General features: G+C 64.6%; 1 long non-coding RNA gene across 1 annotated transcript in view; it reads left to right on the forward strand.

Annotated features, from left to right (window-relative positions):
* LOC116668221 overlaps positions 1-25,781 on the forward strand; it is an 84,860-nt gene that overhangs the window by 37,423 nt on the left and 21,656 nt on the right. Inside the window, exon 2 of the long non-coding RNA XR_004325284.1 lies at positions 10,498-10,566. This is a non-coding gene — a long non-coding RNA (uncharacterized LOC116668221). The remainder of the gene's footprint in view (positions 1-10,497; positions 10,567-25,781) is intronic.

A 25,781-nucleotide genomic window follows, 5' to 3' on the forward strand; every position in this document is an offset into this window, starting at 1 on the left:
CTCCCCAGCAAGCGTGTGCTGAATGAAAGCCCCAAGCTCGGCGTAAGTACCTTCACCCCTTGTGCGGGATGCGCCCCTGCGAGCACGGGGGCTCTGCAGAGACAGGAGCCCACGCCAGGCAGTGCCCGGAGAGCCAGAGCCATGGCCCCTTGAAGGGCAGGTGACCGGTGGCTTACACACAGGCCAGTCTCAACAAGGTGGGACCCTGCGGGGCCGCTCTGGCCGGTCCTGCATGATCTGGCTGCCTGACGGGACCATGGAGGCATGGGGCCTTCCCCCAAAGCACATCTCCCCCTTCCCGCCCTGCAGCCCTGGGCCTCATTACCCCCGAGTCCTGCCAGCCCCGGAAAATATCCCAAGTGTAGCCCCTCCCTGCAGTGTGATCCTATCAAGCCACATCTGGTTTTCATACTTCACAGCTGGCAGGATGAGCAGGAGTCAGGTGGACGCGGTTTGGGGTGGACCGCAGTCTGCGCCTTCCAGCCTGACCCTCCCTCAGCCAGACCCGAGGGCAGCTGGCGGGGCATGCTGGGTGAGGAGTCCCGGGGCAGGGGGGCCTCAGCCCCAGGGCCCACTGCACCACCCACCGTGGACACGGTGCACCCGTGAAGGACAGAGCCTGATGCGGGAGCCTGGTGGCCCTCCTGGAGCCATCTCTCCAGCTGCGGGTCCATTTGGACGTACATCTCCAGCTGGCCTGAAGGGGGCTCCCGGTGGGTCGCCGGGCCTCAGACCCCATCACCCCAGGGCAGCGGGACACCGTGGGTCAGAGACACCATGGGTCAGACGGTCGCACCCATCCGCTGTGGGCGCCTGGATTTACTGTCCCTGCCCCTTTAACGGCCTCCTCGGCTTGGGCCGCGCGCCCCTCCCCGCCCCGCGCCCGGACTGCTGGGCCTGGGAAAATCTATTACGGTGGAGTCATTAATCTGCGAGGGCTGCCGCCCCGGGCGCTTCGGGCCCTCTGTTTAATGGGCTGCTTCCTGAGCTCCGGAGCCGTGCTGCTCGCCTCTCTTGATCAGCTTTGTTTAATTATCAAAATATTTGATGCAGAAAATTGACATTAGTTCTGAAGGTTCTGCCCTCCTCGCCCCGCCCGGCTCCCGGTGACACTGAGGGCCCCAGCCACGCTCTCCTCGCCCCAAAATAGGAAGTGGGCTGCCCTCGGTGCTCGGTGCTCGGCCAGGCGGACGCGGGGCTGCGGGCCAGAGCTGGCCTGGGTGGTGGGGCCGCACCCCACGCCCGCCCCGTTTCGCCAGTGTCCCGGGCCAGGGGACGGGCGCCCAGACCTGGGACGCGGCTCTGTTGGGCCATCATGGGAACTCCTGTCCCTTTCTGTGTAAGAGCCTGCCGCCGCTCACCCGGGCTCGGTGTCCCAAGCTCGTGGCCAACGCAAGGGCTGGGTGCCAACCGGCGTGTCCTGCCACCTAGATTGTGGTCAGGGTCTCGGCCGGTCTGCTGGGGCCCTCTGGGGCAGGGCCCCTCCTTGATGGACAAGGAGGTCCTCTTGGCCAGGTGAAGACGAACCGTGAACGCGGGGCTCTGGGCTACAGCTGTCCTCTTTGCAGTTTTTTACATTCCAGCCCCTGTGTGCAGTCCTGTGCCCTGTGTATACCTGTGCACGTGTGCCCCACACGTGTGCCTGTGAGCCCTGTGTGTGCATGTTCCCCCACCTCTCTGTGTGTGGCCGCACGTGCCTGCGCGCGCCTGCCGAGTGTGTGTCTGTGTCCGGGGTGCACGCACATCTGTGTGCCCACACGTGCCCCTCACTGGCTAACCCTGAACAATTAATGTCAGCCTCAAGGAAGCCTACACTTTAATTTCTCACTGGCCCCACCCCCACTGCCTGATTTCTGGGTTGGGGTCTGTCGATCTGTGTGACAGTCTTTGCTTCCAGAGGTCATCGGCCACTGCATTTGTCTTCCCGGTCCACGCGGTCGAGCTTAGGACCGTGCACTCGGTGCTGGGGGCAGTGGGAGCCACAGTGGGCTCTTGAGCAGGGGCACACGAGCATGGCTGGGGAGGAGGGCTGTCCAGCTTCACCAGCCGCCCGATCAGCAGACCCGAAACCCGTTTATCTGCTCGCGGCTCCTCGGCCTCGGGAGCACCGACCGGCATTTGTCTTCGAATGAGGCTTATTTTCAGCTGCCAGACAATTTTCAGGACAGAAAGCAGCTTCAAGGTTGGAAAGATACCATCGTGGAGAGCAAGCAGCGGTCAAGCTCAGACCGCTGGGTTTTACGCGCGAGTGACGCTCCCCCCCCCCCCCCCCCCAGGGAGGCCCAGGATGAGGGGGCGTGGCACGCAGGGAGGCAGCCTGGTTACCGCTCAGGGCCACCTGCGGGGCGGGGGAAGCAGGAACACGCGTGACTGTGGGTAACAGCCGGGTCCCAAGCACGCTGGCCGCTGGGGAGTGCAGGGGGGTGGGTGGCACCCGAGTGGCCCTGCAGGGTAAGCCCCACCACGTCTGTCTTTGCACCAACGTGGCCCTGCTTTCGACTTGCTGATGGAATGCAAGTCATGGCAGAGGTGATGTCACCTGCCCTTTTGGAAGCCGGGAACAGCGCCGTCTTACCGTGCCCTGTCACTGGCCGGCGGTGCCCACTTCCTGGGTCCCCTGGTGGGAATCACGAGCTGGCCTTCGCCCCTGCCACGTGCAGCCCTGCCCCCTGTTAGGATGAGACCGGACGCTGTGTCTGCCCGGCTGCCTCCACACGGGGAGCCGCCAAGAGGGCATGTGGCCGGGGAGCCCATTTCCCAGGGGCCGGGGCTGGGGCTCGGGGAGCAGGGCTGAGGGAGACCCCGTTTCTGCACCAGGTGGACAGCTTTCACCAGGATTCTTCTTGAGGTTTGCCGATTTATGTGTGACAGGGTGGGGGCCTTAGGGGAGCCCTGACGTCTTTGGGAGTTCATAGGGAAGGGACAGGCCTGACTCGGTCCCCGACGGTGCCCAGGGAGGCCTGGGGCGGCGTTCTGAACACCTTGGGGCTGGTTTCCTGGGCCACTGGCACGAAGTACCACCAACTGGGGGACTTGAAGTGAGAGAAATTGATTCCCTCACAGCCTGGAGGGCAGGGTCTGAAGCGGCGGTGTGGGCAGGGCCGGCGGCCTCCGAAGGTTTAGGGGAGGGTCCTTCTTGCCTCTTCCAGCTCCTGGGGCTCCAGGTGCCCTGCGCTGGGGGCCGCCTCCCTCCAGCCTCTGCCCCCGTGACTCCCGGTGTCCCCTCCCTGCGTCTGCCTCCCCCACTGCAATAGGGCGCATCCGAGTGCAGGCTGATTCCACCCTAAGCTCCTGGACTGATTGCGCCTGTGAAACCCGGGGCCCCGATTGGCTGCACCCTGGGGTCTGGGGTGCACATGGACTTGGGGGGGACCTGCTCAGCCCTCTGCACGTGGTCAGTAGTTTCCTTGTTTCACTGAGAAGCCCGCAAGGAAGGGCGCCTGCGTGGTGACCGGTGGGAGCAGCGGCCCTCCCGGCAGAGAAGGGCTGGGCTCCTGCCTGCGGGGCCCCCTGGAGCCGGGCGCGCCCGGCCTGCGCTGGGGGTCCTGCCGGGGAGGGGTGCGGGGGGACCTCCAACCTCTATGATTGACCCCCGTGGACACACTGAGCCCACGAGCCGGGGTAACTGAACACACGAGGAAATCACCACGGTGACGCCCTGCCCTCCTCCCCTGGCCCTGAGGGCTTTGATCTCCTGACTCTGGACGCGCCTCCCGCGTGGAGGTGGGGGGCGGGTGAGCTGGGTAGATGCTGGTGGGGGCGCTCTGCTCACTGCGGCGGGCGGGGGGGGGGCTGTCAGCATTTCTACACATGCAGAGCCGGCCCCCTATCCCGGGGCTGTTTGTGTCTCTGGCTCCCAGAGTGGCACCCCAGCTGCCCACAGTTCGGCCCCTTCCGGGAGCACAGGCTGGGGACCGCTGCCCTGGGCGGGGTGGGGGCGCTCCAGATAGGAGGCTGTGCTTGTCTGTCCTTGGACGGGGCGGCCTTGGGGGCCACCGGGGAAGGGCCAGCGCCCTGGGCCCCGCTGCCCCAGCGGCCGCCCGGACACGCGGGGGTTAAGCCTCCTCGTGCTTCAGCGCCAGCCCCGGGCGATCGTTTTCATATATGTTTGTTTGTGGTCAGAAGTCGTCACAGACCAGGGCTGCGAGACCTTGACTTTCCCTGACACTTACAATTATTGCCGCCCCGGGGACTCATTTTCTGTGCGGCCACCCGCTGACCCGGCCAAACAGCAGTCTGAGCCTTCATGCCGCCCCTTGCTGTCCTCTCCCCACTGCCCAGCCCCAGGACCTGCCCCGGAAGCCCGTGGGCTGGCGCCCCCACCGCCGGCCTCCCCCAGGTCCATCCTTTGAGGCTCCAGCTTCTCCCGGTTCCCGCCTGTGTGCCGCAGTGTGGACGGGCTAACCGAGCAGCCCACAGGACCTGACCTAACCCAGGCCCTCCCTCCAGCACCCCTGCCGCCTCGGCCAGAAATGACTTCCCTGGTTAATGTTACACCGGGTGCGGGGGTGGTGCTTCTGACCTGCGGGCTGAGGAGGCGGGGAGGGGGAGGAGGGACTGGCACACCTGGCCACCCCAGTCCTGCGCTTCCACACGGGTCCAGGTCCACACCATGTGCCCCCTGGGACGGCACCCTGTGGGCCTCCCTTCACCCCTGATACCCCAGTGCCAGTCTGGGGGTGGGAAGGGCGGTGCGGCCAGGGCTGCCTGCCCTGGGCTTGCCCCTGTGGTCCTGAGGTCAGTGCTGGCCTCAGTCCCTGGGTGGCTCCAGGCACGGGGCTCACTGCTCAGGAGAGCCTCTGCGCCCCCCCACCCCCGCTAGGGCTTCAGGACGCCAGCGAGCAGGCCGTCCGTGCTCCCCCCGCCCTCACGCCCTTGCCCTGTGCCCTCAGCAGAAGGCTGGGCCAGCCCTGTGCTGGGGCGGGGGGAGACCCCTGGCGCCCTGTCCTCTTTGAGGCTGGCCACCATGAGGAGTGAGCCCCCCCCGCAGCCCTCGGTGCCCCCAGCATGGAGCTTGGGGGGCTTCTCTTCTATGGACACTCCGACAGGTCCAGTGAAAAGTGCCTGATGTCCCTCTGATGAGGGGGCTCGGGTGAGAGGCACCCTCATTAGCCTACCCCCCACCCGCCCCACCGTGTTTGCACTGTGGGACCCTGGGGGGAGGGGCTCCCCGTGGCCATTACCCAGGGGTCATGGGTGACCATGGTGGAGGTGGAGAGTGACACCCCTGGAAGGCCAAGCTCCAAGTGACACCCCCCACCGGCCTGCTGTGACATTCCTTTATCCAAAATGCCGTGATTTCTCCCCCGAGGTTGAGGCCCCTGCTGGTGACCTGGGGTGCACCCTGAGCCCCCCTCGCCCTGTGCCTCTGACCCGTGTCTCGCCTGGTCCTGTGGTCCCCACACCCCAGGCGGAACTTGTCCCTGTCCCAAATGCCCCTCAAGATCCTCCTAAAGTCTTGGTGGCCCTGCTGCCCTGAAGCCCTGAGTGGGGGTCACCCCCCCACATCAGGCCAGATGCCAAGTCCAACGTCCCCTCTGCTGCTTGCCCACCATCCCCAGGCCACGTCTGGTTCCCTCCCCAGACCACTGCCGCCCTTTGGCCGAATGGATCCCGTGTGACCCCCTCCCTCCCGACCCCGGCCAGACCGCTGAGCCGGCCACAAACTGGCAGAGCCATGCGGACAGCAGGCCTCAGCCTCTGCTGGGCTCCCGCGTCTCTGAGGACCCCAGCCCCCTCCACGTCTCATGGGCCCAATGGCCCAGCCTGGCAGGTGGCTCTATCCCCTGTGTCCCCGCAGCTCTCCTGCCCGCTCTCGTGACATGACGAGCTCTGACCAGCCTTTACTCACTGCTCAGAGGCTGCCCTGGAGCTTTGGTCCACGTTGCAGTGTCTCCACCCCCAGGAGTGGGGCTGGCCTGCACACGCTCTGCCCTGCCTCTCCCCTAATCCACCCACGCCCTCAGCACGTGTGCATTGAGTGCCCCGCGTGCACGGGGCTGGGCCAGGCGTGGACACTGTGCCCCGGGTCTGGGCCCACCCTGCAGCCGGGGGCCAGGGCGTGTGTGAAGGAGGCCCAGAGTGGGGGACCCCAGGCTCCAGAAATGAGGAACATCTGGGTGGATGGACCTTGTAGGAGGAGCAGCTCTCTTTGAAGGGCAGTGGAGAGCAGGCATCCCCGAGGCCACAGGTGGGAAGCCCAGGAGGGGGCGAGACCGGGGTGGGGGTGCTGCCTGGCCGGCAGCAGGGGTGGACTGTGTCCTCAGAGCCCGTGAGCCAGGCTGGGCTATGATGGAAGGCGTGCGGGGTTAGCAGAGGCAGGTGTTCTGCTCTTAGCCCTCTGCGGGGGCCGCAGGTACCGGGCTCCAGGACTCCGGGAGGAAGGGAACCTGCTTAATTTTGCTGCACCTGGTGTCCCTCGTGGAACCCACTCCCTGCCTAGTCTCTGTGCTGTGAGGCCTCGCGGGTTAGCTGTCCGTGCTGTGTAACAGGGCACTGTGCACTTAGTGGCTTAAAACAGCACACACTGAGTGCCTCGGTTTCCGAAGGGCAGGGGCCAGGCCCAGCTGGCCAGTGCCCTGTGGGTCACTCCAGGCTGCACTCGGGTGTCAGCCAGGCTGCGCGCTTATCCGTGGGCTCAACTGGGGATGGAGCTGCCCCCAGCTCATTCCAGGCCTGACAGTGCTCACTTCCTTGTGGTTTAGAGGACAGAGCTCCCTCTCTTCCTGCCCCTCCTGGCTCCCAGAGGCCACCCAGAGCCCTGGCCCACGGGCCTCTCTCCCAGCAGCTCACGTCTCCAAGGCCAGCAGGAGAGTGTCACCCCAGGGGCGAGGTGAGCCTTCCTTACCTGACGTCATCTAGCCAAGGGAGGGCTCCTGTCACCTTTGCCATATTCTGTTGGTCAGAAGCAAGTCATAAGTTTTGCTTGACCTCAAGACGGGAGCTCATGCAAGGGCATGACTTGGGGTGCATCAGCACCCCCTGAATGCCAGGCTTTGGGGGGCACCACTGTTGCTGGAGCTGTGTTCCAGGGAGCACCGCCAGAGGGCCCAGGGTGGAGGTGGGACTGCATGCAGAGGCGAACTGGGGGTGAGGGTGGGAGGGCAGCCCACAGGCTCTGGCATCTCACCCTCGAGATGCCACCTTCCCTGAGGGCGTCAAAGAGTGTCATCTGTGTCCCCAACACCCAGCACACAGCGGGAGTGTCATCAGTGCAGAGCAGGACAGGGCTGGGGTCGCTCTAGGTAGGGCGGCTGTGGTGTCCTGGGGCGCAGGCTCCAGTGGGTCAGGGACTCTGCCCTCAGGGGAGGCCGTCGCTGTGGGGTCTCCAGAGTTTGGGCAGTGACTGGGCCCTCCCCTCGGCCCCCACACTTTGAAGCAGGCAGGATGCGGTCTGGGGCCCTGTGTGCCCCCCAAGTCAGGTGCAGACCTGCCTGCTCTGCCGCCCGGCTGCACGCTCCCGCCCCCGAGCCCCTTCCTGGGGCTGCGGTGGGCGCAGGCGGCGGGGCCGCCTCCTGTCGGGGTCTTCGAGGGCTGCCGGGCTCGGGGTCTGGAGGGCTGCTCGGGGGGGAAGCACACTTTTTAGGCGGCCTTGAGGGGGCTCGTGTGGGGAGGAGGACTTTGTGGGGTGCTGCTGGGATGGCAGTGTGGGGTCACTCCTCTGGGAGGTGCTGAGTCAGGCGGGCAGTGGGGGAGCCCCTCCTGTTGCCTGTCCCTGCCCTGAGGGCAGTGTTGGGGGTCAACGCCAGCTGAGTGCCGACACTGCTGGCCTCGGCCCTGACGTTGGGCCCAGCAGGTACCTGACTCCAAGGCCGCACAGGCTGTCGGGAGGGGCTCAGGAGGGCGGCTGGCCTGGATGCTTGGGGTCACACCTGTGGGTGGGCTTTGATGCTGAGTGTGGACAGAGAAGACAGATCTGGGCCCTGGGGACCCCACAAGAAGAAGATGGGGGGAGAAGAACCGAGGAAGGGAGCTAGAAGGGCGGCCAGGCCAAGGGGATGGCGGTGGGGTCCTGCAGACGTGGGCCTGGGGCCAGGCTGCGGGCAGGTGTGGCCTGTGTCAGAGGCGGCCACGGGGTTCCAAAGTGGGGGATGGAGGAATGGAGAAGAGATGGGTGGGTGGAGGCCCCACTGACCCTGCCAGAGCGGTTCTGGGCCGGGTGGTTCTGAAGGCCTGGTGGGGTGTTGAAGGATGGTGGAGGGCGGGGTCGGGGCTATGGGGCCCCTGATGTGAGGAGTCTTGCTGGCAGGGCACAGATCTTCTTGGGGTGACCTCTTTCTTGATAATGGCTCTAACGGTCCAGGAGGGACCATCCGCGGGGAGTGGGATAGGGGTGGGCCCCTGCCACCAGCAGCATCAACCAGGGGCCCACCCAAGGCTCTCCCCCAGAACGAGGAAGGGGCCAAGGGCTGGGTCCCCAAGGACCGGGAGCTCCTCATGGCATCCCCCTGGGGCGGCAGGGGTTCCTTTCAATGAGACCTCCAAGGTTCCGGGGGAGTCGGAGGGGTGTGTGCAGCCAGCCCTGGGCTGCACCCTCCTTGGGGGCCTGGGAGCCTCGGTGGGAGTGGCTCCCCAGAGGGGTCTGCAGGGGTTTCTGCCCCTCGCGGGAACTCCACTAGCCAGACTGGCCCAGGTGTCTCCCCACCTGCCCCTCTCACAGCCTGTTTTGATTTCTACTCAAAGTTTGGTGGTGCGGAGCTGCCGGGGGCCATCTCCTGCTGTGCCAGTAGAGCTGTGCATACTCAATGAGCGTGTCGGCGTGAGGCCGGCGGCAGGGTCCATGGCCGGTGGGCGGGTGGTGAGCCCGGCGGGGATCCCAGGCTGCCCCCGATCTGTCACTGTCCAGCCTCGCTGGGAGCCGGGGGGCCATAGTCCCTGGACCTCAGAGGCCCCCCCCAGGAGGAGGCCGGAGATGAGAGGATTCACCCCACCTGGGTAGCTGCTGGGATGGGCCTCAGTCCTGGAAGCCCGCCCAGGGTCACTTCCAGTCCGGTCCTCCCTGTTCAGCCTCTGAGCCTCAGCGGCCTTTAACGGTACCTGCCACTCGGGTGGGCTGTGAGGAGGAGGTCAGACTCCACGTCCAGACTCAGTCTCTCCCTGACGTGAAGAGGGGAGAATAAATGGTATTATTTTCATGGCCTGCGGGACCCCCTGGTGTTCCAAGGAGCACAGTTTGGGAAGCACTGTCCGCCCGTGTGATTCCCTGCAAAGCGAGGAGGATGCGGCCTCCCCGATGGGCAAGCTTGGAGCTGTAGGGCATGAGGCCATCAGTATCCGCGGGGCCCTGGCAGGGCCGGCCCATCTCCAGGCATCCGGGGTTTCCCGCGGGTCCCTGACAGAGCAGGGTGGATGGTTTCTGAGGACGGGCTGGGAGCCCCTTCTGCCTCAGCTGCGTCCTGATCTCGGGCACGGCTCCGCGCGTGGGGCAGCGAGTGCCCGAGTGAGGGGCTGTTTTTGGGGAAGGGTCCAGGGCTCGTCCCCGCAGTTCCTCCAACCAGGGGTGTCCTTGGAACATCATCATCGTCCTGGTTGGTGGCCCGGGACCCTGGTGGGGTCTCCAGTCAAGGGCAGTGAGCCCACCCCAGGTCAGCTCTTCTGGCCCCAGCAGAGGGCCCACTGGCCCCGTGATGTCCGCCTGCGTCCACCCGCTCCAGCCGGGGTGCCCAGGACGGGCCACGGATACCCTAGGCGTCACCCTCGGTGTTTCCTTTCCCATTGAACGCGCTCTGCTCTGTCTCTGGGGGTCCCGGGATTGAAACTCCCGTTCTCTGACAGTGTCCCACCTGCAGCGGTGCTTCCGTGAGGTGTGGCATGGAATGAGTGCGCTTGGTGCTGGTCAGATCAGCTGCCAGGGTTCAGGTGGCCTTGGGCAGGGACGGGTGGGGATGAGGTCCGTGCCCCTAGCAGCCCCTGGGTCCAGCAACGACCAAGGGGGTGTAGGCTCCTCCCTGCCCCCTCTTTTCTCCTTAGCGGCTGGGGTCCGCACATTGGAGAAAAGTGCCGCCTCTCGGGTTCTGGGGGTGAATAGGACCTGATGTGGTAAGTGAACCAGGCAGGGAACAGTGTCCCTGGCAGAAGGAACAGACTTTGCAAAGGCTCAGGAGCAGGAGTTGCAACTCCCTCCCTCTGTGCTCTTCGCTCCGTATCCTGGCCCGGGTGTGTGTGGGGGCCTCGGCAGGGAGACGGGGTGATGGAGTCTGGTGGCCCTGGGTGTGGCCCTCCTCAGGGTGAGGAGTCCTTGAGTTTGGGTCCACGGCGGAGGACCCAGGCCAGCGGAGGCTCCATGGGGTGGTGGCAGGGAGGCCCTGGGTCAGGCTGCAGGCATGGGTCCCAGCCAGCTTGGAGGGCAGGGTGGCTGGGGGCTCTCAGGCCTCAGGATGTCGATGGACAGAGCCAGGTGCCCTGCTGCTGGTCAGGGTCCACCAGGGCCGGTAGGGAGTGGAGGGGCAAGGTCTTCAGCAGCATCTGGGGATTCATGTCCTCCCTACCCCCTTCCAGGTGTTCTGGCCAGGAGGGCGGGATCCAGCGAGATAAAATGCAGGCTGCCTGGGGTCGCCTTGGTTCCAGGTAAGCAGGGTCGTTTTTAGGGTGAGGATGCCCCCAGGGCTGCCCGGAACACGTTTGCACTTAAAGACAACGTTTCATTCATTTTGAACCCATGTAGGCTGCCATCTCGCACTTTACCTGGCAGCCCCTGCTGGGACGTCGCCCCTGTGATCCCGGTCCAGCCGCCTGCGTCCACACAGGGTCCCGGTGTGAGGGGCCCTCCCTCAGCAGCCATGTGGCTGGACCCCCAAGGAGGCTCAGCTCCCTGCTCCTGGAGGGGTCCTGGGGAAGGACCTGCCTGTCCCTGTGCTTGGGGGCGGGAAGCACGGGATGGGTCCAGGTGGGGTGCTGCGTGGGGTGGAGGGGCTGTCTGCAGAGGCTGGCAGGGCTGGAGGCTGGGCAGCCGCACCTGACTCAGTGGGTTCAGAGCCTTACCAGCTGCTCCTGACCCTGCTGGGCCCCCACCTGCAGCCTCAAGCAGTGGCTGGGTCCTCACCTGGCCTGGGGCTTCAGGTGGGAGCCCCTCACCCCGTCCCAGGGCTCCGAGCCATCAGAGCGTTGTGGCTGGGCTGGGCCATGCGGGAGGCACCCAGAGGCACCCACCCACTGAGGTCCGTGGGGCGCATGTCTGCTCACCTGGGGGACCTGCGGTCTGGCCTGGGCCCTGCTCCTTGGGGTACTGGCTGCCTGGCTGAGAGGCCAAGTGTGGGCAGGGCCGCATAGGGGGCAGCCCACCCACTGGCCGGCGCGGCGAGGCCTCAGTGCAGGCGCCACGAAAACGCCCCGGCTGCTGTGGCGGGGACCAGAGCTGGGCCGGGTTCCTGAAGGCCTTGCTGCTGATCCATGGAGGCCGGAACGTCTCCAGGAGAGAAATATGGAAGCGATTACTCTGAGAGCCGCCGTTTGAGTAATTCCCAAAGAGACACCAGGGCCGGTCCTTTCGAAGCCCGGTGCACGGCACCCTAATGAAGCAATTAAGGCAAGGATTCTCCGACTTTGATCTCGATGGGGTAATTTTTACAAAAACATCACAGAGTGATAGATACCCATAACTCAGGCTCCTTAATTGTACTTAATTTGTTTGGAATACGAATGTGCATTTAATTAAACCCCAGCCCGGCCCACATGCTTCAAGCCGGGCTGTCAAGGAAAATTAAGACCCAGTTTGCTTTCAAAGTTACTGGTTTTTATCAGGCAAGGACAGCGGGCTTCGAACAGAAGGTTAGAGATAATTAGGCCGAGAGTCACAGCCGAGGCAAGTGGAGGGAAGGCACCGCTGCCAGCAGGGGGTGGGGAGGCTGGGGAGACCCTGGCCGGGCGGGCGGCCGTGGGGTCCCTGCCCGCTCCAGACCTGGAGCTCAGGGAGTCGGGGCTGGGCTGAAGGTGGGACAGCGACCGTGGCTGGGGTCTGCCCGAGGCCGGGTCTGCCCAAGGCCACGCCTGCAGGACACCTCGGCCCTCTGCCCCATCACACACGTGACCTGGAGCTGGGACAACCCAGCCCGCCCCTCAGAGAGTTGGGGAGGCTGAGACGTGGAGGGAGAGCCCTGCGTCTCCGAGGTGACCTTCCTGGTCTGGAGCGGAGCTGGGTGGACCATGCTGGAGAGGGAGGCGTGATGCACGTCCCTGGAAGGTGGGGCTGACCGAGGCCCCGTGGGCGGGGAGGCAGCCCCAGATCCGGTGAGGACAATTTGCTGCCTCCCTGTGATGGCTGAGTTCTGGGGTCACGAGCCAGACACCAGGAGGGACACAAATTCCTGGGAAAACGTGCCACACAAGGGGCCCGCAGGTGGCTTCTGCTCTGGGCAGTCCCGGGGCAGAGGCAATGGGACTCCCCTCGGGGTGAAGTCCGTCTCTCTGAGCCCACATGTAATCTTTGTCTCAGGGGTCGCTTTGGCAAAGTGCCACAAACGGGGCGGCTTCGAGCAGCAGAAATGTGTTCTCTCCCAGCCTGGAGGTAGGACGGTCTCAATGCGGGTGTCGGCCAGGCTCTGCTGCCTCCCTGCCCCCCTGCCACCCCTGCTCTGGCCGGCCCTTGGTGTGCTGGGGCTTGTGTCTGGGTCACTTCAGTCTCTGCCTCCACTGTCCATGGCGTTTTCTTCTCCTACAAGGTCACCAGCGCGTTGGGTCAGGGCTCACCCTGGTGACCTCATCCTGACTAAGTCACGTCTGCCGTGACCCTGCCCTCAGTCGTCGCAGCCACGGGTCCTGGGTGTTAGGACTTGAATGTATCTTTTTGGGGGACACGACTCAGCCTGCAGCAACCACCCTCCCTGCCACCAGGGCCACCCTGTGAGGGACCCCTGAGCAAGCCCTGGGGTCACTGGGGAGAGATCCCTCCCGAGTGGTTTTGTGCACCTGGATTTTGAGAGCCCCTCTGCATGGTGCCTTGGGAGCACCGCACTGGCGTGAGCATCTTTGCACTCTGTCCCTGTTCCAGAAGGCCCCTCCTCATCCTTCCTCCAGACTCCACGCTGCCATCATCCTCTCTCTAAGCCCGGATCACGCGGGGCGACCACTGGCTTGTCTCGTGACGTGGCATGCATTTGACCTCTGGATAAAGTGGAAAACCGCCCTGAGTGCTGGGTGTCCTGCCCACCGCACCGGGTGCCGCCTTCCCCCTCCGTCTTCAGGGCAACCCCGACCAGAGCTGCATCACTCGGAGTCACTGCTGGCTGGTGACAGATCCAGGTAGAAACCAGGCCTCAGGTTTCAGCCTTCCATCAAAGGCCATAAAGAAATCCTTATGAGGCTGTGGGTGTGGGGTGATGGAAACGGGTCAAAGGAAGCTCTTTGCAGGAGCCCCGGCCATCTCTCCCCTCTGTGTCTCTGCGCCTTCGTGACTGACTCGAGCTCCGAGAGGCCATCCCCACATGGTGGGGGATTGGCACTGCCATGCTTGGCCGGGTGGCTTCCTCGCCCAGATAATCCCCAGTGTCTCCTGATGTCAATGGTCAGCATTGGGTCTGGAGCTCAGTAGGGGGCCAGGAGCTCTTCCTTGAAAAGAGAAGAGTTCCTCTCAGGGGAGACATGACTTTGCTCCCAAATCCTACCCCCCTGCGTGGTGATTCCCAGCTCCAGCTTCTCTGGGATTCCAAGCAGCACCCCTGTTTGCTGTGATCACCTCCAGTGCCGCTGGGGATGGTGAGCTCGGTGGAACGGCGTGCCACGCAACCCAGATCCGCAAGTCTTGCCTCGGGCCCCTACTCAAAACTGGAGATCTTCTGGATTGCCCTGGAAATAGGAGCGGCCCACGCAGGCGTGGGATGTGTTGCTTCCAGGATCCCAGGATCTCCAAATGGCCTTTCTCTTTCCAGGCACAGTCAGGACACGGGTGTGGCTTCCGGTTCACTTTGGAGGATGCAGGCTTCAGACCATGGCCCCCAGAAGCCTCCCCGATGCATCTGACCCCTAAATTGTCATGAGTTTGTCACCCACCCTCTGGGGCACATTATTAAGTCATCCAAGACATTTGCCTATTCCGGATCAGCAAGATCCATGGTCCTGGTGTCGTGGAGGACCAGTGCTGAGCCCTGTGGACCTCAGAGTGACCCAGACCTCTGCAGACAAGGTCATGGCAGTGAGTTGGAAATTAATATAGGTCCAAGGTGGGTTTCAAAATGTGACAGTCACGCCTGCCATGTGGAAGCAAACCCTCCACGTGGATACAAACAAAACCTCGTTTGCCAAATCAGCAGTTGTGTACCATCCAGGGTTCTGTTGATTTTCTCAGTAGAGCTTCCATGACTGGAAGAATCTCCTGCCACCAGGCTCATCACCTGATTACAGGACTTCGGAGGAACTTAACCACCACCAGACACAGGGACAGTTTCATTAGCTGTGAGGCCACCGTGTGGACAGGCTGCTTGGGTCCCGTGTTTCCCGGCAAGGACCTGGTCAAGCTAACCCAGGACCCCAGTGGTGGCTGTTTGGACCCCTGGGTCGCTCCTGGCACTGCGTTTGGTCGGGAAAACCGGAAGTGCCTTGTGTATTTCAGCAGGGGGTTGAGGCAGGAACGGTCATCTGCACAGGACTTGGGGGGCGAAGGTGGCCAGTGGGGGCTGCTGGCTGGGCTCTCCCCGAGCCGGCCCGCCCCCTGCAGGGATGTGTACACTACCTGGCACCCCGTCTACGAGCCCCGGCCACTGCTCTTGCTGTGGGCTTCGCGGAGCGGGTCCTTCTTGCTGTTCAGAGTCAGATGAGATGGCGTGTCCTCGGCCATTTCCCCAGCCTCGGATCCAGCGCAGGCCCGTCTCTCCCCAGCACACCTCCTCATTTCCCTCCCTCCCCGCTCTGCATCAGCCGGGCAGCACCAACCACATGAGGTGCACATGGCCCTGCTCCAGATCAAGGTCTAGGGCATCTCACACCCACCTCCCCGAAGGGCTGCCTCCACCACGATGTCCACCCTGACTGCTCTGCCCCCGATGCACACTCAAGGGGCCTGGTGTCCGCGAGCTTGGCCTCACCCTGTGGGCAGCGCACCTTCTGCTGTCTGGTGCGTTTCTCTGTCACTCGCTGACTCTGGGTCTCGCACCACTGGAGGGAAGGCTCCCTGAGATCAGGCGCCCCGTCTTCTCTGCTGCGCCCTCAGGGACGGCCCTGGAGCCTGGGACCTGGCAGGTGCTCCTGGAAGCGTTTGCTGAGTGAATGAAAAATGAACAAACGCAGGAGAGCAGGTCCGAGGGAACCCGGCGGCTGTGACTGGGGCGAGATGGCCTGGCCCTCCCCGTCTCCTGCCCCACGGTGGCCCCACGGGAGGGGTGGGGTCGGACCCAGAGCCCCTCCAGCCAGCTCCCAGGCATGTTGGCCTCATCAGCTCCGAAGGAACTGGCCCCCACAGACAGAGGTGCGTTTGGGTCCCTGTGCTGCCCTGAGGGACCCTGGACCAGTTGACCTCACTGAGCCCCCAGTGAGGCACTAACCCGACTCCCGGGGTGTCGTGTGGATGAGATCAGCCGCCCCGCGAGTGTGCATCTGGGAAGCCTCATTTCTGCTTCTTCCTAAATCAAAAGGATCCATTTCGTGTCATGGGAACCCTCTGCATCAACCTGGTTGGTGGTCTCTCTCCAGGAGGGTGTCCCGTATGCCAGCAAGAGACCCCTCTGCTGGCTGCAGTGTCCAGGCAGTGCTCTGAGGCCCCAGCCGGGACAGACACGGTGTCTCCAAGCTGCGGGCTGGGGACACGGAAATGCTGGCCCAGCCCGTTTTCAAGTCACTTGCCCGGATCCGTCCTTGAGCCCAAGAAGAGGAGCCCTGGGCAGGGCTCCGTCCGCGGAACTCTGGGGCCCTGGACCCTTCGTTCACTCGTCCAGTCATCGGTCAGCACAGGGGCAGACCAGGCGCCTGGCCATCCTGCTCGCTGCTGCATGACACCCGTCTTCCCTCTGCTGGCCGCTGGGGTGGGGGCTCCACGGCAGACACGGCCCAGAGGACCTCGGGACTCAACCACTGCCCTGGGCGGGGCTCCCTGGACCCAAGTGGAGGGACCCAGCTCCACCGAGCAGCCCAGGTGAACGGGGTACAGGGCAGCTCCGCCCACCAGCTGGCGACGTCCACCTGAACTTCTCACAAGCCAGGGCCACAGCCCCGACGCTGGCCGGGCTGCTGGGCACCAGCATGTCCCGCAGAGGTGGGCGGGCGACCAGGCGGCAGGGCTGTGGACGCTGCCCTTCTCTGCCGCCTGGTGCTGTGTCCCGGGGAGGCTGAGCTGCAGGGAGCCCTCTCTGCAGTGCTGCCCTCTAGGTTCCTGTGAAGTTTGGCCAGTGAGGTCAGGGGGCAGGAGAGACCCTTCTCTTGCCCAGACCCAGGGTGGGGGGGACACTGCTGTCGCTGCTTCCTGTTCCTTTGTCTGCGGGTGGGCCCCCAACACGGCCGCCCCGCAGAGGGCCCCGCGCGGCCCCTCCCCCGCCAGCAGGCCCGGGCCGTCTCATTCCTGCCAGGACTGACATGTTGGATGGCTTTGGAGATGGTGCCCAGGCCCCGGCCGAGCCTTCGCGGCTGGACGGGCACTCACAGGTGAGGCGGGGAGGAGGCTGCCCAGGGGGACCCCACCTCTCCCAGGTGCTTGCCGAGGACGCCCCCATGGGAGGGGGCTGGGCGGTGCCCCAGCCTGGAGCCGGAACCCACCCGTGGGGACATTTCTGCCTCGGCAGACACGTGGCCCTGGCTCCACGGTCATGCGTACCAGCTCCGGGTGCGTCAGGACACCCCTGGTGGGCACCCTCCTGCTGACCGCACTCTGGGCGAGCTCCGTCTCAGGTGCACCCACCGTGTGCACGCTCCCCGGTGGTGGGGAGGGGGCGCCGCGTGGGAGCGGCGGCCTCTGCGGCGGCGTCCGCGGAGGGGCTCTCCCGGGGCACAGCCCCTCGCACCGTAATCCGGGGATTTTCCTGGCGTGTTGTCTTTGACACGTGATCGCCGTCCGGAGTCTGATACGGCTGTAATCGTCTCCCTGGGCTTCATACCGAGCCCGAGTAACGCCATCAGGGGCTTGACGCGGGAGCCGTAAAACAGCGGTTACTCACAGCGCGCTGCTCAGCCTCCGCACCCCTGCCTCGCGGGTGGGGCCCGCGGCCGCCCCGTCTCCCCCGCGGCAGCTGGCGCGTCACCGCGCCGGCCCTGAAGGGCGGCCGGGGAGGGCTCGGGGTCAGGCCTCGGCCGGAGGACTGCAGGCCGGGCCCAAACCATCAGGACAGCGCTGCGTCTGGCCAGGCCCTGGGGCCCCGTGTGTCGTCTTAGCCGAGCAGCTTCTCCTGTCCCAGGCTGTTAAATGAACGCAACCAGAGTACCTGCCTTCACACTGAGATGCCTGTTACGAGGCAGAAAAGGCTGTCCGAAGGCGCTCCGCGCTGCGTGCTTCCAGCCACGTGGCTTTGTGGGGAAGCCCGGCCTGCGGAGACTGCGAACAGTCGGGGGCTGGGCGCGGACAGTGGGAGGCAGACACAGAGAATCGGTACTTTCGGGCAGTGGAGGATCTCAGGACAACGCTAGCACGACGGGTACACGCCTTCAGACGTTTGTCCAAACCTGTAGAGCGCTGTGTGGACCGCGGGCTGTGGGCGGCTGTGGCGCGTCAGTGTGGGTTTGTGGATTATAACAAGTGCAGCCTCTGCTGGGGCTGTCGGGGTGGGGGGCTGTGTGTGCGGTGGGGCGGGGGATGCGGGAGATCTCTGCACCTTCCCCTCTGTTTTGCTGTGAACCTAAAACTGCTCTCAAAACCACTTTATTTTTTTAAAAAAAACTCCCCCGTCAGGGGTCAGTGAGGCCTGGATGGGATGATGTGTATGAATGGAGTGTCCAGAATCTTGGTGGGTCTTCAGAGCAGCAGCTGTGTGGCCGGTGTGGCTCAGGGACACAGACCCAGGTGTCTGTCACGCAGCTAATGGGACAGGGTGGGCGGCACTGGTGGGGGCGGCGGGGGCCGCCGGGGCCCCATCCTGCCCCTCCCGCACTCCTGGGTGAGAGCTGCGGTCGGTTGGGAGTCCCAGGGGGCCGTGGCGCCAGGCGGCTCTCAGAATCAAGAGTCGACGTGGAATCCTTGTTAGCGGTGGGGCATACATCTTTTAAATTATAAATCGATAAATAGTTAATTCAATAATAGAACTCTCCTGAATATTTCATGCGGCTTGAGCACCACCGCGCTCAGCCTGGATGTAGGTGGAGCTACGGCAAGGATTTCGAGGCCAACTTCCCCCAAACTCCTAACAGGGCAGTCGCGCACTCGGCGGAGAGGGGCCCCTCTGCTCACCTGGGGCGGCGCTGGCGCTCGTGTGATGCTCAGGAGGTGACCCCTCGGGAGGCTGGGCTTCATCCCCCATAAACCACTGCTGCTCAGAGGAGGGCTGAGGTTAGAGGAAAAGGAGGTGTCACGGGTGATTATGTCCCCAAATTTATACGCCGGAACACCAAGCCGTCATGCCTCAGAATGTGGCTGCTCTGGGGTCTTTAAAGAGATAATTAAGGTAGAACTGAGGTCATCAGGGTGGGTCTGAGTTTAATAGAACTGACGGTCTTGTACGAGGAGGAGATGAGGACACAGACCCACACAGATGGACGACCGTGTGAGGACACAGAGAGAAGGCGGCCGTCTACGAGCCGAGGAGAGAGGCGTTGGGAGGAACCAGCTCTGCCCCCGCCTGCGTCTTGGACGTCCAGCCTCTGGGACGGGGGGCTGTTTGAGCAGCCCCGTCCCTTGTGGCAGCCCGGGGACACCGACACAGGAGGCGCTATGGCCCCGCTCCCAACCCTACCTCTGTCTGCGATGCTCAGCCAGGGCCGTGTCCCCTTAGAGGCCAGGCAGGGGTGCAGGCCAAGGCCCAGCAGAGGTGTCCCAGGGGGTCGGGGAGGGCCACCGTCCACCCACCTGTGGCCCCATCCTGTCCTGGCTCCACCCGCGCCTGGGCGGCCTGACCCGGCTGAGGAGAGCATGTGAGCTCTGGACACAGAGCCACCTCGAGGTCCAGAGAGCCAGTGTTGGCGGCAGGAGCGTCTGGGTTAAACGGTGCCCCTGCCCCCGCGCTGTGTGGCTTGGGTGCACCTCTGGACCTCAGGCTCCTCGTCTGTGATGTGTGCCCTTGCCACGTGTGGCGTGAGTGTGCACCGCGTGGCTGCGGGTGGAGGTCGTCTCTGCTGTCACGGTCGTCCTGGGCGTCTCCTGGCTGGACGTGGTCTAGGAGTGGGCTTCAGCCAGGAGGGACAGGACCCATGGGTGCCCGCCTGGGGCCCGGCCACAGCTCCAGCACGTGATCTGTGCTGACAGTGGTCTTTGTAAGTGCTGGTGCCGACGTGGCCCCATGAGCCTGGGCCCTGCTGGACCCGGGCTTTGCCCTGAAGAGAGTGCGTGGGGCGCCGGGGGACTGCCGGTTAGCTGAGGTGAGCCTGGCGGTCCTCTAGGAGGCCAGAGCACCTGGGTCAGCCGGGTCCCCGACCACACGCTCCGGGCCCCACAGCTCGTCACGCGTGGCGGTGTCCGGGGCAGCTCGTAGGGAGATTTTGTTGTTTCGCTTACACGTTTGCTGGCTTGCTGCCTGTGTCCCCATGCGGCTAGGAGGCCCACGAGGGCAGGCCTGGCCAGCGCCCGGGGCATCGTAGGCGTCGAGCGCAAGCTGAGAAGTGGGTGGTGTGGTGCAGGCCTGCGTGGGGCTGCCGCTCTCTGCGGGCGACCACGCCGGAAGGTGGCTTTTGTCCAGGCAACGTCTCTGGCCACTGTCTTCTTGGGTTCCTTGCCCACGTGGTTTGGGTGGGGCCGGATGACCCCTAGTCCAGGTGCGGAGCACTGGACAGCGTGCCTGCCCCCTGAGCTGGGCTCTGGCTGCTGGGGAAGGGGACCGGGCAGGGCAGAGATGCCTGGGGGCTTCTGGTGAGCAGAGCAGACCCAGGCCTGGAGCACTGCGGCACACTCAGCATGGGCTGCTGGTGTCGGGGAGCAGGCCCGGACTCGCTGTGGGACTCGGGGTGGAGGACTGCCAGTCCAGCAGGGGGAGGGGCAGCCTGCTTGGGCACTCAAGCCCTGGCTGGCCCGTCAGCCCCGTCTGTGTACCCTCTTCACTGTCCCTGCCCTGCCCCATGCCGCCAGGAAGCCCTGGACAGGGGCGTCCTCCCTGGGCCCCAGCAGATCCGACCCTGGAGGCACCTGGGTTGGTAGGGTACCCCGTAGTTGCCACATCACCCCCCACTGTGTCTCCTCCAGAGGGTTCTGGACCAGGCGGGACTGCTGGGGCCAGGGCTCCGGGCTGTGGCCGTGTAGGCAGCCCCCAGGGTTGTGTCTACATGGAGCCTCTGACTTGGTCTCTGAGCCTCCCGTCCGAGGCCTTTGGGGGAAGCTGCCAGCAGACTCTCCTCTGCGGGTCTGAGCCCCCAGGAGCTCATAAATACACTCCCGCTAAATGGCCCTGCTGTTGGCTTGGCCCCTCGTCCCTGTGGCCCCGAGCCCGCTGGGAGATGTAGCAGCACCGTGTGCGAGGCTGCCGCCTCTCTGTGTGGACGAGGGCGGGCACCGACGACCCTCCAGTGTGGGGGTACGTGGGGGGCGCGGGATCCACCCTCTGAGATGACCCATCGCAGCCCAGGACCCTGGGGGCCTGGAGCCTTGCATCCACGTGCTCATCCTCTGCCCTCAGGACCGACTGCCCCGGGGAACTGTTGTGTCCGCAGCGAGGGTGGCAGCCCCTCCCCGGGTGCGGGTGGCCTGGGAACAGAGCCGTGTGCCGCACAGCCACCGAGCGCCGCCGTCCCCGAGGCAGCCCTGCCCCCGTGGCCTGTTAGCTCCGCTGACAGAGCTGTAACAGTGACAGCAGATTAATATCTCTTTAATCAGCCAAAATGAACATGGCTCGCTGGTGACAGTCCAATTTTGTGCTAACAGATTGTAGCCTATCTGCACCCAGCGCTCTGCTGATTTTTATTTCTGCCAGAGATAATTCAGTGCGGGAGGACCAGGCTGCGCCATCCCGGCCGCCGCCTCGCTGTTCAATAAATCTCACCGCCGCGGAGTTTCTCACCCACCTGGCAGGCGCCCGCTGCCCGGGGGACAGAACGAGCCTCCGCTGGCAGGCGGCATTTAGAGGCCGTGGCAGAGCCGGGGGGCGCGCGCGTCTGCAGTTGAGCTGGGCCTTGTGTGACTGTTCCCGCGAGGGGAGCGGCTGCTGAGTGCTTCAGAGGCCACGGGAGACGGGGGAGGGCTGTGAGAGCACATGTGTGTGCACGCACACGGGTCTGAGTGTGCGGGATGGGTGCCACGTGGGACCTGTGAATGTGTGCGGTTGTGCCGGGGTGTGTGCATGTGTGGTGTCCGAATGTGGCACAAGCTTTGTGTGCCTCTGGCTGCCCCTCCCAGGCTGCGGGGAGTCGCAGTTCCTTCCCCATTGTCTCTGAGGGACGTGCAGAGCAGCCCTGTCCCACACGCTCGCAGGGAGTGTCCGGTGGTGTGGAAGGTGGATGATGGGCACAGCTGCTGCAGGCGGGGGTCCTCCTGGGGGGTGCTGGCAGCAGCCGGAGCAGGCCTCCTTCCTCGGTGATGGCTCCTCGGGGGCGATCGGGTGTCCCCAGGGGTCTTCCCAGGGGCAGTTTTTGCACCACAGGCAGAGGCATTCTTTCTTCAGACGTGATCGTGTCACTGGGGTGGCCTTGCACCCACTGGCCACTCCTCCAAGGACGGCTGGGGTACACGCAGCCCGCTGGCAGCCCTTCCTCACATGGCCAGTCCCCGAGGCTGTACCCCTGCCCGCTTTGCCTCAGCACCAGGCTCCTGGGCAGCTGGGGGCGGTAAACTCCATCCCAGCGGCCAGCCAGGGCCTCTGCGCTTCGATCTTCCCCCGTGTCCTGTGTCTTGATTACCTGCTTCCTTTGCAGCACTGGGTGTGGGACGGGAGGCCATCTCCTGGAGGCTGGACCCGAGCCTGAGTCACGGAGACACCTCCCAGGGACCTGGCACCATCTGGGGCCCGGCGAACTTCCCTTTCAGAGCCTCGCCACCGCCACAGACTCTTTCTTTTTTTTTTAAAAAAAGATTGAGTTTGAGAACGGTTTCATGCCCCGGCTCTGCCCCCGCTGGAGTCTCGCTTCGAGCGTTTCTCAGTGAGCTGACGCAGTGAGGTGCCAATGTCTGCATCCGCAGGCTGCGGGCAGACGGCGCCTGCCCCGTCAGTGTCCCGGCCTCCACCCTTCCCTTCCCTGTCCCAAGCGGCCCTGACACCAGGCCTCGGGACCCACCCCCACCTGCCTGGGGCCTGCGCTAGCAGCTCTGCACCTCGTGCAGCTTTGCCCTGTTCCTTCAGGGGCTGAGGGGAGCCGGGGCGTCCCCCCCAGCTCCGCGAGCCACTCTGCCTCCGCCCCGTCCTTGCTGGACCTCTGCTGACTCAGCCGGCCAGGGAGAGGGAGGGGGATCTCGGGCTCAGTTGCCTCCCAGACCCTGTTCCCAGGTTGCTTCCTTCATTCACCGGCAGGCATTCCCTGAGCCCTCCCGGTGCTGGCACCTTCAACCAGGTCATGGTCCAGGATGTGTTCACAGCCTGGCAGGAAGCAAACCCAGAAAAAGTGACCCCCCCCCCAGCCACCTGTCCTGTGCAGGGCTGTGCGGTTGGGGCAGGCAAGGCCAGAAGGTGACATTCACGCCATTATCGCCCCTTCCTGTGTCCAGGGCAGACATCACTAATCAAATGCGGCACTACTTTTTCTTGAGGAGCAATTCTGCTCCCTGCCCTGGGGTGAGACTTTTTCCAGGGAGGACGCAGGTTGGGTCCTGCCAGAGAACCTGCCTTGTGCTGCGTCCTTCCCACCCAGCAGGGCCCTCCCTCCTTCAGAAGCCCAGAGCTTCACGCCCCGGCTCTGCCCCTCTGCCCGGCAGGCTGTGGGGCCGCACTGGGCAGGCGCACAGCACAATCAAACCCAAATGTTGGGCCCAACATCCAGTGCGTTCACGCGGTCCACCTGCTGGCTTCCGGCAGCGCCCACCCCAGGCGGGTCTGACCACGGCCCTCCCACCACCCTCCAGGCAGTGACGTCTCACCCCAGAGGGCTCGCGGGCCTTGCACATGTGACTACATGCTCCCTTCTGTCCTTGAGGCCTTGCCCAACCTTCATGAGCTGAAGGCTAGGGACGAGGGACCCATGACAGTCTTTCTGGCCTCCTTCTCCCTTGAGATCCCAGAGGGTGGAGAGCGTCCCTGGCCACCCCTGCATGGCCACCAACGGGAAGAGAGCTGGCGTTGCCCTCGGGGCCCGTCTGACGGCAGCCATGCCTTACCTGGGGCTCCCAGGGTAGGAGAGCTTGGCCAGGGCCTCTTGGGATGGGACCAGGGACAGGAGGCACGTGTCTCCCAGCCCCTGGCACTCTGGCTCCAGAGCCAGCTCCTGGGGGCCTCTGTGCACCATCTCCCAGCCTCTAGGGACCACTGCCCTCAGGGAGGCGCTGGCCCTTGGGGCACAGACTTGGGGCTGAGATGTCTTAGCCAGGACCAGGCCTGACAGGACTTAAGACGGGCAGGGCAGGAGCTGGCTGCCCCCTGGCCTGGAGGATGAGGTCAGGGAGAGTTGCCTGAGCTAGAAGATGAGGGGTCGAGACAGTCGTCTGCGGAGCTGGGACCTGGGAGGGGAGCAGCCCCAGCCGGGGAAGGGGACAACTCCCCTGATTCAAATGCCCCTCCTGGCTGTCACCTGCACGGGCTCCCACTGGATGGAACCTTCCAGAAGCCAGAGGACACAGGTGTTACTGCTGCTGTCCAGGCCAGGGCAGGGGGCCGGGAGGTGGAGCAGGGTCCGGTGGTGGATGGGCAGATGTGTCCATGGTGAGTGTGGCTCCCAGAGCCACCCCGTCTGCTTCCTCTGATGGGCGGTGGGCACCCTAAATGGTTCTGGCCCCTTCGGCCCGTGGCTGGCAGTGCCTCTCTCCACCTGCCCAGGGAGGGTCTTCCCCAGGGAAACTGGGAGGAGCCTTGGGCCGGCCCGGACCCCGCTCTGCATTTGCTGCGTGCCCCCCGCCTGCCCGAGGAGTGTTCTCCACGGGGCTGCTCCAGGACACCGGGGCCGCCCTCCTCCTGCGCCAGCTTCCTGTTCCCATGCCGTCCACGTCTGCTGGGCTCCACTGGGGAGCTTCCCTGAGTCTGATTCCAGCGTCAAAGGGCCTTTCCTCGAGGCCGGGGGCTCGGGTGGCCCCAGGAGCGGCTGGGCGGTGGGGGAAGCTGCCTCCCCCTTATCTCGCCTGAGGATTTCTTCCACAAACAAGGTGGTGAGTCTGACGGTGGTGATGAGGGCCTGGGAGGGGAGGCTGGGCGGTGGGAGTGATTCCCTACAAGGCCGGGGGCCCTTGTCCTGCCTGCAGCCCTGCAGACCGTGGCCAGGCTTGCAGGAGCCTCCAGAGAGCTCTAGAGAAGGCAGAGAAAACTGCTTCTGCAGAAGAGATTCCCAGGAAAGACGGAGACACAGGCCCAGAGCCTCATGCCTGCCGGGAAGGGCCCCGTGGCTGGCTCTGTCCCCCGGGCTGCAAACGGGTGTGGGCGTGGGGACCCCCACCTTGGCTGGGTCCTCAGAGGGCCGGGCAGTGCTGCCGGTGGTGGGGGGGTCCTGGGTGGCGCCCAGCTGAGCCTCTGGCAGGGAAAGCCCTTCCCAGGAGGCCCCAGGTCCACGAAGGCCTGGCCACCGCCCGGCCCGGCTGGGGTCCGGGCAGCATCACAATGTAAACTTGTCCCCAGTTCTCTGTTCCCCGAACACTCGAACCGAGACTCAAGGCCCTTGGGGTGGGAAGAAAGCCCCTTCCCCCTTGGTCTTTTCTGGAGTCTCCCCCCAGCTTTTAGGGAGTGGCTGGGGAGGCGTGAGAGGGCAAAGCCCCAGTGCGCACGTGCACGCACACTTAGACGTGTGCAGGTGCTCACACGCACACACGTGCACACGGTGTACACATGCCCACGTACAGGTGGGTGCGCACACTCACATGTGTGCACACCCCCCCCCCCACACTCTGGAAAGGCTCACCCAATACCCAGGGCCCAGGGCCCGTCTGGCCCTCAGGCAGACCATGTGCCCTGGGGCCCTTGGGGGCTGACTGCCCTGGGCCCGCCTCACGGGGCACACGTGCAAACGCAGTGCACGGGGACCCGCAGCCCCGCTCCGGGTGTGCACACCCAGCTGCAGCCTTGCGCGCCTCGCTGAGCACGCCCACGACCGCACCTGTACCTGTGCTCGGGCGCAGGGCCTGGGGGCGGCTGGCCGGGCTCTCTGGGCCTGAGTCTGCTCCACCTCGGAGACAGAAAGCGGCAGCACCCCCGACGCAGGCTCTGATCTGGGGCCTCCTTCCCAAAGCGGGTCCTGACCCCGGGCCGCCTGCCCCGCCCGCCCCGTCTGCATTCCCGGCCCCATCGCGAGGCTGACAGGCTGGCATTTCTCGTCCTGTTGGCGCTTTTCTCTCCCTGTCATGTCGACAAGCACAGCGGTGTTCCCTGACAGACGGAAATATCAGGCCTCAGGTCCTGGGGACAAAGCAGGCTTTAAACTTTAACGAGAGGCGTTAATGGAAATAAAACGTAAAACACCCCTTCCAATGTGGAGTTTCTGTTTTATCAGAGAAGAAGTGCCCTAAATAATAAATAAGGAACGCGTGTTTCCGCTCTTTTACATGCTTGAATATTTAAGACATGCAAAAATGTGGGAGACGCATTTGCTGGGAACAAAAGGAAACACTTACTTAACCCCCAAAAGTAAATAAATAGAGGAAGGTGTAGGGCAGGCGGTGGGGACACTGG

This window comes from Camelus ferus, chromosome 13 (genome assembly GCF_009834535.1).
Source record: "Camelus ferus isolate YT-003-E chromosome 13, BCGSAC_Cfer_1.0, whole genome shotgun sequence".
Taxonomy (NCBI): Eukaryota; Metazoa; Chordata; class Mammalia; order Artiodactyla; family Camelidae; genus Camelus; species Camelus ferus.